General features: G+C 48.3%; 1 pseudogene; it reads right to left on the reverse strand.

Annotated features, from left to right (window-relative positions):
• LOC142015971 (elongin-B pseudogene) overlaps positions 1-19,045 on the reverse strand; it is a 54,574-nt pseudogene extending 35,529 nt beyond the window's left edge.
• Positions 19,046-19,340: the final 295 nt, after the last annotated feature.

Below are 19,340 nucleotides of genomic sequence, written 5' to 3' on the forward strand. Positions count from 1 at the left end.
AGTAAATCATAAAGAGAAGACTGAGATCTGCACGTTGGCGTGGTATGTTTTTCTGCTAGACAATACTTGCTCAGTCTATGAATCATGGCCATTTGGTTGTAATGTTCCTAATCATCTGCCAACATGCAACCCAGGCCCAGCACAGAGATTATTTGGTAGTTACCTGGTGCGGAACTAAACCTCAGCATTTTCTGCTGGACTGAAATCAATACAACTCTACAGGCCAATCTGACTGTTTACAAAAGTTGTCCGGCTGAATGATTTATATTATTCATCACAGACAGTAGGAAATGTGTGGTGGATAATTGTCTTAGTAACAACAACAACAACAACAACAACAAGTAAAGCCCAGGACGTGTGCAAATATGTAGCCTACACATGTTCTGTACTTACATGCAAAACATAGTGGGTCAAGTCTCAAACAGAAGTGCAGATATAATAATAAGGTGAATGTCCTTCAACTATCAATGAAGATTCGCCATCTTGTACTGAGCTAAAAGGACACATGATTAGACCCTATCTTGTCATTCTCACAGTCTCATGTACATTCACAGCCCTTTTCTATGTTCCACATTCTGGCAGTGACCACAAATCCTTTGGTACATGAAAGCAAATGGAACGCAGAACTTAGAAGTTCAGTAATATTCTTGGAGCTAGAATGCCACATAAGCACCTCTGTGGCATCGGACTGCACTAGCTTTCACTCAAGTCTAATTAACTCCCCAGAATATGGTGGTATGAAGCCCTTCTGCCAGCTAGAGCTGAGTTAATGGTGTCTGTAATCATTCATGATCATTAGTATTGGTTACACTTTCTAATACAACAGCTGTAATGACAGTGTCATTACACTGCATTTACGATTTTTTTTACAGCAATTACCTTTAATTCAGGTACCTGGAAAGTTACCTGAATACTGGCAGGAAGTTATAATGAAAATGAATGTACTGGGATTTTTGGATTCTGGACTTTGGTGTCTGGACTTTAAAAGGAGCCACTGGTTGAAATTAATTGCCCTGTGCTGGATGGGTTTGTTTAGTTTGGAAAACAGAAGATTAAGGGGGGACATGATAGTGGTTTTCAAGTATCTAAAAGGGTGTCATAAGGAGGAGGGAGAAAACTTGTTCTTCTTGGCCTCTGAGGATAGAATAAGAAGCAATGGGCTTAAAATGCAGCAAGGAAGGTTTAGGCTGGACATTAGGAAAAAATTCCTAGCTGTCAGGGTGATCAAACACTGGAATAAATTGCCTGGGGAGATTGTGGAATCTCCATCGCTGGAGATATTTAAGAACAGGTTAGATAAGTGTCTGTCAGGGATGTTCTAGACAGTACTTGGTCCTGCCATGAGGGCAGGGGGCTGGACTTGATGACCTCTCAAGGTCCCTTCCAGTCCTACTATTCTATGATTCTATGATCCTGACAGTCCCTTCTCGTCTTTAAATGCACAGACATGAAAATCTCCTGTTTTGAGCTGAATCTTTGCCTTTTAGCAAACATGGATGTAGCTCTACCCACTTGCAAGAAATGCCCAGGTGTGTTTACACTCAAAGACAGGGTCAAGTTCGGGTTTCAGTTCCATGGAGCAAATCCAGAGCAACCCCAGTAAAGCCGTGGCACTACTGCAAAGGCTTGGCATTGTATAGAGAGCCACGTCTGACCTGCAGAATCAGTCACTGCACTGACACTTCAATAGCCACCACCGCAGAGATCTAAGGAGAGTGCCTTGAAAGGGCTCATGGCCAATTACCACGACCCAGCTGAAATGCTCACAGCCTTCTCGGGGACTTGGATACTCATTTGTTTTTCATTCTCAACCTGTGCCAAATTCCAGCGGTTGGACAGCCAGCCAGAGTGTTGCAATAATAAAAAATGGTGACCCACACAACAAAAAATCCCCAGTGTTCTTGTCACACAAACACCATTGGGACCCGTGCGCCAGATATGGGCTATGAAGGAGGAGAACACCACCACTCCAGATAACATAGGTTCATCTTGTGGAGTCTTCTGGTTTATTAGGGCTGCAGTTGGCAACCCTTCCCTCTTTCTCAGCGACCCCCTCCTGCTGCGGGGCATGATCTTACTGAGACAGTTGAGAGGCAGCTTGATCACTTGTTCCCTGCAGAGTGCTTGTTCAGCCACCCAGGAGAGATTCAGCTGATTGGCAGAGCACATCTACCCATGCCTTGGTGCACCTAAAATTTATTCTGCCCACGGATGGACCATGTTAGCGGGAACTCTGCTGGCTGGAGAAAAGTGTTTAAGAATGGGCTTTTCGGTCTAGTAGAGAAAGGTCTTGACATGATCCAATAGCTGGAAGTTCAGACTGGAAATAAGACCTACATTTTTAACAGTGAGTCATTAACCACTGAAACAATTGCCAGCAGTGGAGTCTCCATCACTGAAAACTTCTCCTAAAAGCTCTGCTCTAGTGATTTTTCTGGGGCTAGCCTCTAGCACGTGTTACTCCGGAGGTCGGATCAGTTGATCACAATGGTACTTTGGCCTTGGAACCAGTGTTCCCTGGAATCTGAGCACCTGAGCAGCCACTCAGGAGAGATTCGGGTGCTGCCCAGCTGATTATCAGAGTACCCCCAGCTGGCAGGGTGTGGGTCTACTGGTGGTACACAGCCGCACATGCCTTGGTGAATATATAAAAAAAATTATTCCACTCATGAACGCAAAATCTTTGAGGGTTCACTGCTTGGAACCTATTTATCCAGGAGAAAGTTACACCATCTGTGTGTACAGCAGTATAGAAAGCTTCGCACTAAGGTAATTGCTTTTCATACCTGGGTAAGGGGCTGCAACTGGTCAGATAAAGGAGCACTCATAATAGGGGCTTACCTGTAAGTATCCCCTTGTGCTCTAGAGGGAACCCACCATGAGCAAAATCAGGAGGCAAGTGTTCGGCCTCTATAATGATGATAGTAGGAAGAAGCACCATGTCTGGAAATAGAGCCCTAAGCATGCACATGTTTAACTCTGTGTACTGTGAGAAGGCCCTTAGTGATGCCAGAACTGGACCCCTACACAGCAAATGTGTTTGGCAGAACACTAGCCACTTGTTGTTTGTTGTTTCACTTGTGATCTATAAAATACTGCACAACAGGAAACGTATTACTGTTCTTATTACAAATCCAGGCAGGTTTTGAGCCTCTCTCCCAATTTGACCCAATAAACAGTATTAAGGTATTTTAGAAATAGTTATGGTTTTTATTTTGACTGTCTCCCAGCAATAAATAGTACGGAGGAAACAAAGTCCGTCATTTAGCAGAAGGTTGAACAGAATCAATGGGGTGTTCCCTAGAACACAATGACGTGCCATACAAAGATCGTAGGGCAGCTTCACCTAACCTGGTCGTGTATTGTGTGTGTTTAACATTTGCTTTCATCGGAAACAGAACCAGAAAGAAATTGGGAACCACTGATAAATGCTGCAGGATAAAAGGGGGCTTGAATGAAGTCCTGTCCCTGGATTTTAAGTAAATGGTGTGATCTTGTGCATTCCCTTTCATACAATACAATTGAATTTGCTTTCTGATTATTGCTATCTCAGGTAAACATTCATTTACTGATGATAAACATAAGTCATTATAAAAGGAATTAGCTGCAAAAAAAACCACAAAAACCCATAGGTGCATTTGGTTGCATTTCTCTTTAGAATTAGTTAAGTGTAAGACACTGATTTAAGAACCTGTAGGAGACTCTCTTGTATCTAGGAGACTACATTGGGTTCCTATCAGCTTTTTAGACTTGGAAACAAATGAATTGATTCGGTTGCTATGATTCTGCCATCAGCTGGGCTGGCTGTGTTTATGTTGATCTCAATGGTCTATTATTGTTAATAGAGAATGGAAATTTGCACTGGGCTGGTTACCTTAAAACATCCCCATCTAACATCCCCATTTTGACAAATCCCCAGTGAACATTAAGAGTAAACAAGCGAAGCACATTTATTTGTGCAGCTAAATAAATAACACAATCTTGCTACCACTACTCATACATAAATCTCAGTAAGACTAAAAATAGCTGTAGATGATAATAGTTGCTCTCTGTGGACCATTTTCATTTAGGGTGTGTCTACACTTGCATTTCTCTTTCAAAAGAGGTATGCAAATCGAAAATGGAAATGACAGATTTGCATATTCAACACCTCATTTGCATATTCTAATTTCGGAAGAGCTTCTTTCGGAAGGAGAAAGCCAGTGTAGCTGCTGCTCTTTCGAAAGTAAACCCATCTTTGAAAGAATCCTTCTTCTCTTTATTTAAAGAATCCTCCTTCCCTTTATTTATTCTTTCAAAGATGGGGTTTACTTTCGAAAGAGCAGCATCTACACTGGCTTTCTTCTTTCGAAAGAAGCTCTTCCGAAATTAGACTATGCAAATGAAGTGTTGAATATGCAAATTTATACATAATTTTCATTTTCGATTTACCTCATTTGCATGCCTCTTTCAAAAGAGGAATGCAAGTATAGATGCACCCTCAGAGACCTTACCATGGTTTTAATCGTGGATTGCTATTTTCTTCATTGTGCAAGTGGGGACACTGAGGCACAAGAGCATTACTTCAAAGCCTCATAATAACATTCAGGTGTCTGGTTTTCCTCAGGTCCGGCACCTCTCTAAGTAGTTCTGATAAAACTGCAGTCTGATGCGCCCAGGCTCCTTTCCCGTTATTCCCCAGCATTCAGTATATAAGACAGTATGCTGACAGTCTGGATACCTGCATTTGATGGCTCTGACTGATTTGCTGTGTGGCCTGGAGCAAATCACTTAGCTGTGCCTAAGTTTCCCCTCCCTCTTTGTGTCTGCCTTGTCTGTTCAGATTGTAACCTGGTCTAGGGAAGCCGCTGTCCTTTCTGCTGCAAGGAAGACAATGGTGGTGGCGGGGGGGAGGGAAAGACATAACATCTTCAGCAGACCAGCTCAGATCCTTGGCCCACATCTATTAACACAGCAGCATTGAAGTCAATGGCAGGGGGGGCTATACTGATGTATGGCAGGATCCGAGCCATGCTTGTTTCCCTGTACAAACAAAAGGGAATGGCATACAAAGCCCAGAGTTGCATTGAATGGGAGAGTGATGGGGTGGATGCCCTGATGCCCCCTGCAGGAGGACAGAGGCCTTTCCACACCCCATCCCAGCAAGAGGAGCAGACAAGAGGTCCTCCAGGAAGGATAGAGCCACTCTCTCTGCTGCAGCCAATCACGGCCCAGCAGGCCAATATAAAAGAAGCTGCTGGGCTAGGACCAGTGAGTTCCCTTTAGGAGATTGACCTAAGTAGGTTTATGTACTGCCTTGGAGACCAGCAGCACTCTGAGTGTGAACTGAACCTAGACCAGGGCCATGCCCCTGCCTGGTGGCCATGGACTGGGCACAGTTGTATAGTGACGGACAGCACCCTGGACAAGGGCTAGTCTGATCCCACCCTCAGAACCCTGAAACCAACCAGAAAGACCTTACATGGCAGTGGGGCACTCACAAGAGGGTAGACCCCATCACAGGGAGCCAGCCAGGAACTCTAGAAATGTTAGCTCTTGGTTTTCAATGCAGCTTTATTCTTAAGCCTACAATTTCCCCCTCATTACCCATTAAAGCCTGCCAGAAGCAGACACACCACAAAACAAAAAACATGGAGTGACTTGAGCCTGCCTGGGCCCCATGGCAGCGTGCAGGGCAGGGGAATCGCAGGAGCTGAGAAATGGGAAGGATAGCATCTGTGCCTGTGCAGGCCTGGGACATTAACGTTGGAATTATCTGGATGTTTTGTCCCATCAAGAGTGGAGTGAAAAATCCAAGGGCGAAGACATGGCTTGTGCCCATGCCCGTGGCCTCTAGGTGCTCCCTGGATAATAAATAACATGGGGGCAAGAGGGAGGGTGTGTTGGGGGAAAGGAGAAAATGGGGGCAGGGAAAGGGTTCTCTCAGGGGAGGGAGGGATGAGTTCTTAGCTAGCGAGCGTTGGTGTAGTATCACTAACCTCAGTGGAGCTGCTCTGCTTGAAGATCTAACCAGGAGAGTTGAAGTGAATAGAGATGGGGGTGGCCCTTCGGCCATATTTCCAGAGGACACCTTGGGCTCACTTGACACAAGGATTTAGGTGTCTAAGTGCCACTGTAGGAGCCCAAATCCCAGAATCAGGCTGTGATGGGAGTCACCAAGCCTCCTCTCAGGCGCTGCCGAGCCCTGTGAAAGGCTAATCTCCCTGAGCGCAACGTTTCTGCCTCTGGACAAGTGAACTGCAGCTCCACGTGTGGCATTGGGGCTCCTAAGCCCTCAGTGCCTCCTGAACTGGGGGAAGATAGGCCTGTCTCTGCCTAACCTGCCGGTGGGGCCGGGTCTGCTCCGTGTCCTCGGAGCTTACCTCCTGGACCGAGTCCCGGAGACACATTCACACAGAACATGGTGACACTCGTGGGACCTGGGTTCATGTTGCCCTCTGCATGGGGCAGTGGGGACAGGACTGAGGCCAGGGCTATGGCATATACAATGGGACCCACTCACAGGTGAGGGCCCTAGCCCCTGGGCTATGGTAGATACCACATGGGCCACCCTCCATCTCTCCCATGGAAGCCATTCCACTGTGGAGAAGCTATGTAAAGGGACTTTGGAGCAGGGGCCTGGATCCTGGCTCCCCACCTCTCACCGAATGCTCTAACCCCCAGCCACAGCTCCGTGGCCCTGGAACATTTTAATAGTGGGGGTGTCTCTGGGAGAAGGGGGCCCTGGATGGGGTGTGGGGACCATGCCCAGGAACCCATATAAAACATGGGGGTGCTGCAGCACCTGGGCACCCATAATTCCCACACCTCTGCCAGAGTTTTCTCACACTTGTATTCTAGCCTGCAGGCTCCAGCCTGGTGATTCTTTCCTTACCGCTCCTGTGTGGGATCTGCAGTGGTGGGCTGGGTTTATTAGCAAAGAACTGGGATGTGAGGTTGGGGGTTTACCCAGGAACCCTAACTGGCCCCCTCCTGCTGGCCACAGACACTTTCTGCCATCCCAGTGACTATCCCGGCCAGCTTCCCGATGCCCCAGAAATATGGCCATATGCTGGCAAATGATCAGGAATAGCCGGTGGTAATGCAGAATATAGGAGGAAATCCTTTTTGTGGCCTGGAGGCCGGATGTTTTTGTTTACCTGTCTCTGTTACTTCCCTGGCATCCAACCGCTACCACTATCTGAGCACATCCCCATCTCTAAGGTAGTCATCTTTGCAAGACCGTTACTTTCTTCCATTCTCAGGCCTGGCCATGGGTTGTATGCGTTATCATTACCAATGTACCGGTGGGGGACTGAGGTCTGTAGAAGGTAGGGGATAACAACCCAGGCCACCTGTGACAGAGGGGTCCTAACTCCTAGTCTTAAGTTACATGAACCAGCCAGCCTCTCCCTTATCCACTGACCCGTAGACCCGTCAGAGCTGCAAACAAATAACCCCAGCCCTTGGCACAAGGAGGGTTCATTCTAGAATCCAGCCTCTACCCAAGGCTTACAAAGACAAAGCATCAGTACAAGGTGATGTTAATGAGACTGGGCAGTGACATGATTGGCCCAGGTACATTTCTCAGGGAGCTGTTTGATTTTGTAATTAATTTAGTGGGTGTTAGGTCACTTTTTATGGGCTTTGTGGTAGGTAGGGAGCCTGCCGGTCCCCCAAGAATGAGTTCTCATGCAATGCTCGCTGGACCTATTTCTAGTGTCATTATTGCTGTTCTGTTACCTCTTCGAGTGACATTTTTATCCAGCTGGGAAGGACAGAGCTAACTTTACTTGAACTTTCAAGATCCATATGAACAGTATTTCAGAATTACTGCTGTATAGCAATAACTGGCTGTGTCTTTTAACTGAAACCAGGTCGTGGCTCTCTCTGCTTTTACTGGGTCGTATTCTGACCTCTTCTCCACCACTGTGAAGCAACGTAAGGAAGTCAGTAGAATTACACTGGAGTAAATGACATCAGGTTCCTGTTTACGGGAAGTTGCACTGATTCATTTTACTGACCTAGGGGTAAATCAGAGAAGCTAAACAGGTTTTAGCAGAACTACAGTTATTTACAACCGCTGAGTTTCTGTCCCCAATTCAGACTCATGGCCTCCAAATCCATCTATGCTCTTTAAAATGTCAACCTCAATGGTAGCTCTGGTGCTACTCTAATTATGGCTATTATTGCACATGGCACATGCTGGGTAATAACACAGACCCCTTGTTTCTAAAGCTAACCTGGTTCTTTATTCAGAGGACTACTACATTCCAGCCACGTGTACAAAGACTGGCTTCCTGGACCTCCTCCTTACTCTTCCCTCTTGCCACCTGGGTTCCTCCCTCCTAGTTCTGTGCAGGTTACTCCAGCTGCTCTTAACCATCTTGTACTGAATGAGCTTTCTGGGTCACGTGGGCCATGTTTCAATAAGGTATTTAAGCATGTTTCTGGCTGTGGCTACATTTGCCCCTCGTTTTGGAAGGGTTATGATAATGTGGCACCTTGGAATATACTAATGAGGTGCTTCCAGGAATATGCAGCACCTTCTTAGCACAATGGCAGCCACAAATGCTTCGAAACTGGTGCTTTCGAAACACACACCACCCATGTAGCCCGGGGCCTTTCGAAACGACCCACCCCCCAATTTCAAAAACCCCTCCTACCCAAAACAAGGTGGGAAGAAGGGGCTTTTGCAATCAGGGGACCATTTCAAAAGCAGCATAGATGGGGCTCTTTCAAAAGTAAACCCCGTCTCCGAAAGAACCCTTCTTCCTGAAGCAAAATAGATGTTTCAAACTAGGCACCGTTCCTCGTGGAATGAGGTGTACCAATTTCAAAATAAGCCAACCACTGTTTTGAACGAGTGGTTGTGCTGTGTGGATGCTAGGATGGTTATTTCAAAGTAATGGTTGTTATTTCAAATGTGTGTGAATGATCCCATTGATGTCAGTGGTTAAAGCTAGGCACATGCCGAGTCCCCTGTTGACTTGAGACTAAGAGATAACATTTCATACTTCTTCATGGTGCCAAACATCAGCAGTTGATAACAGCCTTCAACTTACTGAAGGGAGACTCCAAAGAGGCCGGAGAGAGGCTGTTCACAGTGGTTCCGGATGGCAGAACACAGAACAATGGTCTCAAGTTGCGGTTAGAAAGGTTCAGGTTGAACATTGGGAAAAACTTTTTCACTAGGAGGGTGGTGAAGCATTGGAATGGTCTACCCAGGGAAGTAGTGGAGTCTCCATCCCCGCAGGTGTTTAAGTCTCGCCTTGACAAAGCCCTGGTGGGGCTGATCTAATGGGTTTGGTCCTGCTTAGAACAATAGAGCTGGAAGAGACCTAAAAAAGCCACTGAGTCCAGCCCCCTGCTCTATGGTTTTTTGTTGTTCTGTGTTTTTAAGGTCTCTTCCAGCTCTATTGTTCTACGATTCTAGTTAGGTGGTTGGCACTGAAGTGCCCAGCAAACAGAGGTGGATTGTATTTTTATGGTAGCAACAGGACAGAGTTTGCAACTGTCATTTATATTGTTGTGAGGGGGACTTTTTTCTCTTGGACTTCGCACAATGGATGGACTGAAGTCACTGATGTTACTCTGGCGGAACCCCATCAAAATCAATGTAAATAAGTCGGGTGGCACCTGGCCTGAGCACGGGCAACGGATACAAATGCCATCTGAGCTCCTGGTGTGCTCTGAACACTGACCGGCCAGGGACTTACTCGAGCAGGAGGGTGGGTGATCTTTCCCTCTGCCAGGCTCGGATATTTTCCGCATATTGATATTTTTAAAAAGTTGAATTTTTCCTAAGCTGTCCTGATTAAACAGCACTAACATCATTAGATTAACTCAGGCTCCCTGGGACATGCCCCACTTAAACGGCTATCCTGGTAAAAGATGTCCTCATTAAACAGAGGTCACTATAATTATAATAATAGTTTGTAATAAAGACTTGCCTGCAGCACTTTTCAGTTTAAAACATTTTGAAAAATGTTAATTACTGCACCCAGCACTGACGTGCAATCAGCTCTGAGGTGACCCGCTGCAGCTGTTGAACTGCACTCAGGAAAGCGTCACAAAAGTTTCTTAGTAGTAACTGGAGATAGGCATCTACTAGAACTGGAAGGGACTTCAGGAGGTCATCTAGCCCAGTCCGCTGCTTTCTTAGCAGGGCCAAGCACCACTCCAAACACCCATTTGTCCCTGCCCCTAAATGGCCTCCTTGAAGATTGAACTCACAACCCCATGTTTAGCAGGCCAATGCTCAAACCACTGAGCTAGCTATCCCTCCCCCCCAGGAAACAAAAGCTGTGCTAGCTGGGAACTGAACCCAGGCCAGCAACATGGGAAGCAGCCATGCTTACTACTACACCACCAGCACCTCTGTTGGATTGAACTCACAGCCTTCTAGTCACACAGCTACTACTCAAACCACTGCGCTATTAAGGAGGGAGCTGAGGAATATTGTTTACTACCAAAAGTTAGAACATTAGGCAGAATGCCATCACTCGGAACGGAATTTGTATCAAACGCTGGCACAAGTAAATCTACTTTTTGAGGGGAAACAACAGGGACTCTTTAATTGTTACAAATGGGTAAAAGGTCCCCCACAAGATGGCAGCTACAGCAGCCCCAAAACAATATCAGAGGATTGGTTCAACACTGAGTGGGGGAAAAGCCCCTGCTATTGAATTCCCGCACCACTTAAGAAGTCATGTGCAGGGTCTGCTGAGCAGACTAGATTTAAGAGGGTCAGAGCATCTGGCAGTATCATTTACATGTACATGGCTTGCAATAGCACTAATGTCCTGGCTGGCCAGTCCATCTTTCCAAAGAGCTACAGAACTGGGCTTCTGCTCCTTTGTTCTCATTCAAGATTTTGCTCCATTTTTCACCAGCTGCGTGTCTGGCCATCTGGTCATAGTCCAGCTCAGCTAATTATGTTCCGCTGACCCCAGTGCCTTACAGGAGTGTCAGTGGGGAAGGCTAGTCTTCTTTTCACTTCCTGCCCTAAACTGCTGGGGAGATGCTAACCAGCTGCCAGTTTCCAAGAGGAGATAGTAGGGCTGGGGGAGGGGGGGAAGATGATTCCTAAAAAGAAAACTGGCCCAACTACACTGACTAATCTTTTAGCAAACCCTCCACAAAACAGGAACAAGCCAAAGCAAGAAGGCTGCACGAAGCCAGTTGGCTGAAAATGGTAACCTACTCACGAGGATTTGGAATTGAATAAACGATGGAGGTATTTGTCATCAGGGCCTTCTGTCAGCTATTACTGAACAGAAAAATTAGCAAAATTCACCACACAGTTTTCCTGAGCGATGACTCACTGAGCTCAACATGTCTGTAAGGTCCATAGTGTCCAAGCATTTCCAACATCTGTTTTATAGGTTGAACCTCTCTAGTCCCCCACGACTTGGCCAGTGCTGGACAAGAGAATTTGCTGGATGATGGGAGGTCAGTATTGTCAAGCAACATCACCAACACTTCCACTGCTGACTAGGCTCTTAGAAGACATTTGGGGTAAATTACAGCACGGAACACTGACAGCTGGATATGTGGCTGGAAACAAACTTTATGGGACCACAGGAAACTTGGCCACAGCCGTGATAAGCGATCACCCAGCAAACGGAAATCATGCCACATTACGGATGTTGCCAGACGAGAGCTCCAGACTACAGAGGTTCAACCAGTATTTATTTTCCCAGCTAGGGCAGAGCTAGTATCTCTGTTTTCCGGACGAGGAACTAAAGCCCAGAGAAGCTAAGGCATAGATCCTCCCAAGACTGTTGAGATGCCGCACTCCCACGGAAGTGAGTAGCAGTTCAGAAGCTTAGGATCTGGGCTGAAATGTCTTGTCTATACTCGTACGGGAATCTGGGGATATCAAGGACCTGAATGTAGGTCTCCACAGCACCAGGCCAACAACCTAACCGCAGGCGCCTGCTTTTCACTTTAGCGTAAGCTGGTGGTCCCTTCCAGCCGCAGCTAGTACGCATTAACCCCCTAATGCTGCGGCGTTGCCCCAGGGCTTGCTTTGGTTGCACATTTGTGGGCTTTCTCATGGTTTTTCTCACTGCCTGGTGCCACAGGGGTGTTTGGGAGTTAAAGCCATTAGGATTAAGAAGCATTTTGAGCTCTTCCTATTAAAAACACTCGGTAAAATCTAGGCTTTTTTTTTCCAGTTGCTTGTCATTTTCTGCAACCGTGGCTGCTGGAATTTTGCAGCAGGAGAGCTCACTCCTCAGCTGGAGAGGCTCAGGAGAGCTCCCTCACCTGGCTCAGCAGAGCCCCTCTGTGCACAGCAGCTGGGGAGCTGGCCCTCTCGGCGTGTCTCCACTGCAAAGTCGCTATGGTGGCCAATCCCCCAATTGCCTCCATGTGCCTTGCAAGGACAGCCATGTTCTCCCACAAAGCAGTCAGAGCCAGTGGGGTTGCTGCACTGCAAAGTACCAAGGGCTGGAGCCCAGAAAGCCTAGTGCCAGATGTGAGGGAGTGAAGCATTAGCCTGGGCACAGCACAGTCTGCACTGCACACCGGGCTCTGATTCAGGTTTGAGTCCAGGCCCAAGTCCTGCTTCTGTCTGCACACAAATCAGTCTGGCTTGGGCAAGCGAGTGGAGACACCCAGGTCCAAGCTTTGACATTGTGCAGTGAGGACCCAGCTCAAGCCACAGACTGGTGTCAGAAAGTCTGTGAGCAGCAGTATGGATGCACCAGCACAGCCGTGAGACCCAGGTCCAGCTGTGTGACAATGGTTGGGTTACAATGCACTGTGGATGCACAAGCAGGGGGTGGAAAAACTGAGGCCCGAGCCAGGTGTCCCAGAGACCCAGGCTTACACTGTAGTAAGGACATCCCCAGAGCAGCTGCCCTCCCTCGAGCTAGGTCAGGAGTCGGCAACCTAAATAGCAAGAAGAGCCAAGTATCAGAGGGGTGGCTGTGCCAGTCTGTATCTGCAAAAACAACAAATCCTGTGGCTCCTTATAGACTAACAAATATTTTGGAGCATGAGCTTTTGTGGGCAAAGACCCGCTTCATCAGATGGGCCACTGCTAGGAAGAGGGAAAGATACAGGAGGAGGAGTTTGTGAATCTGAACCTGGGGAGGGGGCGGATCATGAGCCTGACCTGGACCCCGAATCCAGCCTTAGTTAATGGATTTGCAAAATACCACCCAGACTAGCCTCAAGTTACATGTACCAAAAACACCAGGGCCTGAGCCAGAGCAGCAGGAGAAGCAAAGGCCAGGTCCGAGGGCCAGCGGTTTGTCCGCCGGTGGCTGTTAGCTGAAGCAGCTCTGCTCCCAGGACAGGCCGTTGATGGCCGCAACTGCGCTAGAGTTGCAGATCTCAGTGGCCCTTTGCATCGCATTCGTGTAACATGGCCTTTGGGCCAAGCGGCACTCAGCGAGCAGTCACTCAGGTGCTGCTCTTGCAAATGCTTCCCCGGGGCTTTCCAGTTTCACCACTACACCCACTGTGCCATTTATCAGGTCTTTGCCCAAGAAAGTTTATGCTCCAGAATATCTGTTCTTCTATAAGGTGCCACAGGACTTTTTGTTGTTTTTGAAGAAACAGACTGTGCCATTGTAGCTACACACACATCCCGTGGGTGCCTGATGGTGAAAGGGGCTAAGCTCCACCAGTTCTGTCTTACATCTCTGGGCACTGCAGATGCTCAGCATGCTTCAGAATCAGGCCCATACACCCCCACGTTGCAAGCTGTCCCATGGACCCAGACCCCTGCAACCACACAGAGCAACGCTCAATTGATCAGATCTCTGTACGGCTGCAAGGATCGGGGCCAATGCTCAGTCCTTCTGAAGCCCGTTGCCTGCATGATGGGTTTCGGCTCTGCTTTCACACAAGGTCAGCTCTGCCTCTCAGGCGTGTGCTAAAATAAGCCTGGAATCCAAGTCGTTCCAGCCAGCTCGGCCCGCAGGGAAATGGGGCATGTTTGTAAGAGCTGCACGGCCAAGTTGGCCTCAGTACCCTTGTTCTTGGGATTAGTCAGGCCAGTTCCAAGAACTTGACTTTGTCCCACTGCTTCAGTGCTCTTGTACTTGGACGAACGCCCAAGTCACAGGTCAAGCTTTGCAACCATGCCGAGAAGACATTAGCAGTGTTCTTGGGGACAGGGAAGGGAGGTGAGTGGGGAGTTCTGCCGCTCATGTTTTTCAGCCGCTGCAGAGGGAAGTTGTCCAAGCTGACAAGCCCTAAGTTTTGAACAGGCCCTGCAATAAACATCCCAGGTATGCTGACCTGTCAAAGGCTCCGGGGTCCAGCAATAAGGGAGCTGCAGGTGTCCCAGTTCCTGGATCTCCAAATCCTGCAGACTCAGAGGCAGCACATAGCTCTGATGAGCTGCCAGGCTATGCAGTCCTTCCTGCTCTGCTTTGCAGACTCTGTTCTGTGACACTGGAGAAAGGGTCGAGCAGGGAGTTTTTTGTTAAGTTGCTCCTCTGCCAAGAAGTAGGCAATGTCAGGGCCTCACAGCTCTGGAAAAGAAATCACTTACACCAAATCTGAGCATGTTCTTAGTGTAATTTGGGCACACATGAGCCCTTGAACAGAGGTGGTTACAAATGGCACCCAGGCAGATCCATCTAAGGCAGTGGTTCCCAGCCTGGGGTCTACAAGAGGTCTTTGAAAAAAATAAAAGTTAAAATCAAAATGATCATCGAAAATAAGTTTTAAATAAATGGCAAAGTTGCAACCTGTTATTTTTAAATTCAATCTCTTCCAATAAGGTTACTAGCTGCTGACTGAACATCTGCGCTGTGGTTTCCTTTTTCATTTACTGAAGTGTGCCCAGCGGGTAGAATTCGCTTTGATGGGGGTCGGTGAACAGTTTGGGGAGTGAGTGGAGGTCCCCACTAGTGAAAAGGTTGGGAACCACTGATCTAAGGGATGTTCTCCGGGAACAACTCACATCAAGGACTAGAGAGACTAAAACAGGCAGCTAATGCCCTTGCTGGAAGCCACAGCTCCTGGGATAAGACATCCTGGCTGAAACTCACCAATGCCTCGGCATTTTTTTCAAAAACTGAACACTGCTCCCTTGCAAACAAAAAGAATCCTAGAAATTCAGGGCGGGAACGGAACTTGAGAGGTCATCTAATCCAGCCCCCTCTGCCAAGGTTGGGCCAAGACCATCCCCACCAGGTGTTTGCCTGACCTATTCTGAACAACCTCCAGCAACAGGGATTCCACTATCTCCCATGCTACCTTGTACGCTGTTTAACTATCTCTATTCAGTACAACCTCACTATCCCATCCCAGGCATTTGTTCAGCATGCCTGGGAGTTGTATGAACTGACAGCACTCCCCTGGCAGGGCCCTGCGGCTGGAGACCCCGTGAGCTCCCTGCTGCCACCGTAGGCTGGAGAATTCTCTGTCCTCCCCTCTTGCAGGGCTGGAGATGGGGTCTAGTGACCATGGTCTCCATAGACCTGGGTTTGCTGCGGCGAAGGGTGGTAGAGAGAGGGTCTCCTGTCCTTTGGAGGCAGACTTTTAGGAGGTTCCCTTTCATCAGAATTTCCAGCTCTGAAGAAGTGGGTCTGCCTCACGAAAGCTCATTGCTTAATGAGTTATTTTCTTAGGCTAAAGTGCTACAGGACTGCTTTTTTATTTTCTGAAGATACAAACTAACAGGGCTGCCTCTCTGTGACTGTCCTAAGGAGAGTTTTCCTAATATGCAGCTACATCTCCCTTGCTGCAAAGGTTCACCTCTGTCCTGCCCCTGCCGGCTAGGGAGACCAAGGGACCACCATTCTCTGTACAACCTTTGAAATATCTGAAGACTTGGCCGCCCCCAGCTCCAGCCCGTTCTTCATGAGACTCACCTGACCCAGTTTGCAGAACCTTTCCTCAGAGGTCAAATCTTCTAACCCTCTCACCCTTCCTGTATCTCTCCTCATCTGGTCCCATCTTTCCTAAAGCTGGTGCCTGGAACTGCACCCAGTGCTCCAGCTGCTCAGGACCAGAGACAGCGGGACGGTTACTGCCCACTTCTAGGTCCAACATATGACTCTCCTACTGCTGTGTCTCAGAACAATGAGGCTCTCTTTGCATGCGCCAAGTCCAAGGCCAGAAGGGACCATAAGCCTGACCTCCTGCACTGCACGGGCTGGAGAACTGCCCCACAATAACTCCTAGAGCCCAGCTTGCCAGGCCTCTGAGCAAGATGGCGGGATGGAGGGAGGTGGCTCTGTGCTGCTGAAAGGGGCAGAGCCTTATGTGGAAGGGGTGGGGCCAGAGCAGCCAGCCCTCAGCGCCCATGGGGATGTGCTCTGCTGTGCCCCCCTGCCCTGCCAGCCCCCGAGCTGCCTGGAGCGACCCACATAGTGCTGTTGCTAGGATTTAAAGGCTCAGGGCTCCACTTACCGCCACAGCAGTGGTGTCTTAGAGCTCCGGACCCCTTGGAATTGCAGCACCCTGGGGGACCTGCTCGCTTCCCCTCCCCCTGTTGGCAGGCCTGCCGAGAGCAGCTCTTTTAGAGAAACCTCCATCCTGGTTTTACAATCGCCAGCGATGGAGGCTCCACCGTGACCCCTGCTAAACTGCTCCTGGGGATAATTGCTGGTAAAATGTTAATTGTTGGCTCATATTCAACGTGCAATCCACTATAGCCCCCGGCTTCTTTTCTACAGGCTGGCCACCAAACCAGCGATTGTCCCCGTGGGAATGTGATTTTCTTTTCCTAGGTGAAGTACGTTGCATCTGTCTTTGGCAAATGTCATCGGATTGCTTCTGACCAGGTCAGCATAGCGAGGTAATGTTGAATTCTGATCCCCTTCTTCCAGCACAGAGTCATCTGCAAATCTGATAAACACACTGTCTGTCAGCAGGGCTCTGTCACAGCACTCCCTGCTGACTTCTGCCGTTAACACTGAGTTTAAAAATTGTGTGCCTTTGTCCAAGCTCGGTGCTGGGAAGAGGTGCCAGAGAGATGGCTCTGGACTAGAGAATAAAATTCCCTGTGTAGCCTCAGTTCAATACATCCTTGGTGGGACTAGTGTAAGCTTTCTCTGTAACTGTCTCAGCCCTGCCATGGGGAGACCACCTCCTGCAGGAGGCAAGATGGAGATTTTCTTCCTGATCCATCCACTCCTTGACTTTCTCCCCTGTTCTGAAGAGAAGATTCTTGGGACATGGAAATGTTTGACTATTGGCTAAGGGTCATAAAAGGTGAAAAGGAAGGATGTAATCTTGGACTAGTCACGTAGCCATTAGGCCGCACTGAATTCAACGGTAAAAAAATTCCCCACTCCAGCAGGGCAAGCACGTCAGCCTCCGAGCCTCAGTTTTCCTATCTGTGAGATGGGGATAATACCTCAGAAGGTTGTTGGGAGGATAATACATTGCAGGGGAGAGATGCTCCGATACTGTGGTAAAGGAGCTTGTGAGAATCTCTTAGACTGACAAATGAGAGGGACTCACCAGTGTTTTCCAGAACTCTACTGTAGATTTATTTGTCAGCAAGGCGCAGTCATAAATGCATGATGCCTTTCAAGCACTATGACATTCCCTTCCTGCAGAAATGTTCCGAGATGCCACGGTTGCAATTAGCTTGCTGATGAAATTAGGGCCCTGACATCCTTCTCTTTTAATGGATAACTCTGTCATTCAGCTGCTGGCGGTCACAGCTTTAACCCTTTCCAGCCTTTTTGTGAAACCATTTCCTACCACTGTGTTAGGAAAATAGCTTGTTGTAAAGACAAGAAGATGGTGTAAGAGAACAGAGGCGGTGTACGGGGCAGGGAATCGGCTGACCTGGGAATTGTTTTCTGTAAGTCGTGTCCCATTCTGTGCCTCAGTTTCCCCATATGTAGAGTAGAGATAATGATGTTTGCTTTGCTAAAGCATTGCGAGATTTAAAATCTCAGGACAGCTGCAGCCAGCTGCCAAACAGGGGGATTCCAGGGATGGAAAAGACCCGTCAGGAGTGGGAAGACAGTCTGTGTAAGTTACACCAGGGAATGTTTTGGCCCCCATAAGAGGCCAGAACTCTGAAGGCACAAATGGTCTTCAAGCCACCTTAGCTTCCTCTCTCCATGGATGGCAAGCCCTGCACCGTGCCTCAGATGCTTAGCACAGAATCTCACCCGCAGGGCCCAGCTTTGATGCCAAATGCCTGTTCCCAAAAGTTTAGGATTGCCCAGTGTTCCCTGTTAGCTGGGAGCTTGGGCAACCGCCCAGGAGAGATTCAAGTGCTGCCCAGCTGTATTAACAGCGCACCCACAGCTGGGGTTCTGCTCCAACTGGTGGCGCACATTCACCCTTCTGGATGCACAGAGAAAAATTTATTCTGACAATGGACGGAAAAGATTAAAGGGAACAGGGGGGCTGTCCCATTGCAGCAATTCAACCTGGACACAGCTCTAGCAAGACCGGCCACATGAAAGCAATCTATTCACAACAGCATCCGGGATGGGCAACTCTCAGCTGCTTTGAACGGCCCATTAGCCACCTGCTTGTATAATGAGCCGACCCAGAAAGACTCTGCTCAAGCTGACCTTTGGCTCCTGTGTCACAGAGCTGCTTTTAAAACAGCTTCTGTTGCCATTAAACCCAGCTGTAAACTGTGTGGCTAATTACACGGTCTTCTCCTACCCTTTACACTCCTTACCTGTTCAGGCTGCACGGTGTCCATGGGGAAGACTCTCTGCCCAGGTAGCTTCCGCCACTGCTTGGGCCCGATCTCGGTCGGTGCAGTGATAGTAACAATCCATCTTCAAACCACTCTGCAACACAGCATTCAGCCAGTGCTGGCAATCCTAGCCCACACAGTAGCCCTGTTATTAGTGCTGTATTTCCATTAGAACTTTCCCATCTCCTCCTGTTTCCTGCTGCGATATTATCCAAGCACATGCGGATTTAATTAATGCCGCCTGTGCACTCCACTGCCCCATTCGTCACCAGCCTCAGCCTCTAATGGATAAGCTCATTTAATTCTCCCCAAAAGAAAATGACACCAAATTAAAAGATGCCACCGGCAGCCCCATCAGCCGTCTGATTTCGCTGCCATTTATTACCTTTTAAATTACATCAGCTCCCTCAAGCAGCAATCCAGATGCTGGCAACAGAGCTATGGCACTTAAGAGTTTATTACTGCTGATAGCCACCTCTGTTTAGACTACAGTGGAGTATTAGGATCAGCTGGAAGGACAGTCAGAGGGAGGTCAGCCAAAAGCCACCGGTTTTGAGCCACAACATGGCTAATGGGAGAGCTTTAAAACTTAATGCCCCCGAGGCAGTTCTTTTTCGCCCCGTTGACTGCTGCTGTAATGTTTTACAGAGGGATTCAGAGTCGTGGTTAGAGCTGCGTGGAAAGTTCGGCCCTCACTTTCCATCCAGCCCTG

Source organism: Carettochelys insculpta, chromosome 7, assembly GCF_033958435.1.
Source record: "Carettochelys insculpta isolate YL-2023 chromosome 7, ASM3395843v1, whole genome shotgun sequence".
NCBI lineage: Eukaryota > Metazoa > Chordata > Testudines > Carettochelyidae > Carettochelys > Carettochelys insculpta.